Source organism: Salvelinus sp. IW2-2015, linkage group LG3 (genome assembly GCF_002910315.2).
Source record: "Salvelinus sp. IW2-2015 linkage group LG3, ASM291031v2, whole genome shotgun sequence".
Taxonomy (NCBI): domain Eukaryota; kingdom Metazoa; phylum Chordata; class Actinopteri; order Salmoniformes; family Salmonidae; genus Salvelinus; species Salvelinus sp. IW2-2015.
The window spans coordinates 1,465,900-1,466,482 of record NC_036840.1 but is presented as its reverse complement, the minus strand read 5'-3'; positions in this window follow the sequence as shown (position 1 = coordinate 1,466,482).

The following is a 583-nucleotide window of genomic DNA, read 5'->3' as shown; positions in this document are numbered from 1 at the left end:
TCAGAGTAATGGCTTTTTGCTGTAACAGAAGAACTCAAATAGTAATAAGGAGTGTATGACAACATTATTTTAGTATGCCAATAATTTCGATGAAAACACTAGTTTAACATGTAATGGATCTTTTGGGTCTCGTTACAATTGTAAAGTTCTCAAATTTACAATAGAGCTAAAGTCGCAAAATCAGTCATTTGCACTTTTAAGAGTTTGTAACCAGGGTAAAAAACAAATGTCCAGTAAATATTGCAAGCCTAATAGATGTGCTTAGCGGGATGGCTTAGATGTACATAGCTGAAATAGTACATAAAAATTGTTTTTAAAATAGCTGAGCATTTAGCAAGAGTTCAGGCATCATATTTGTTGATGAAGATCCAGTTCTTGGAACAAACGGTCAGCTTTTAAAGACAAAAACTAAAAACGGAACAACGCCATCATTGAAAGGGGTATAAATATGAAGTATTTTATGTAAGATTTAACAATTGTCAGGCAGGGATGGGATATGAGAAAAATCTATCTGTGTCCAATACATTTAGTGATGTTTACATAAATTTGGTCAAAGTAAAATTGAAACTACATGGTTAACACA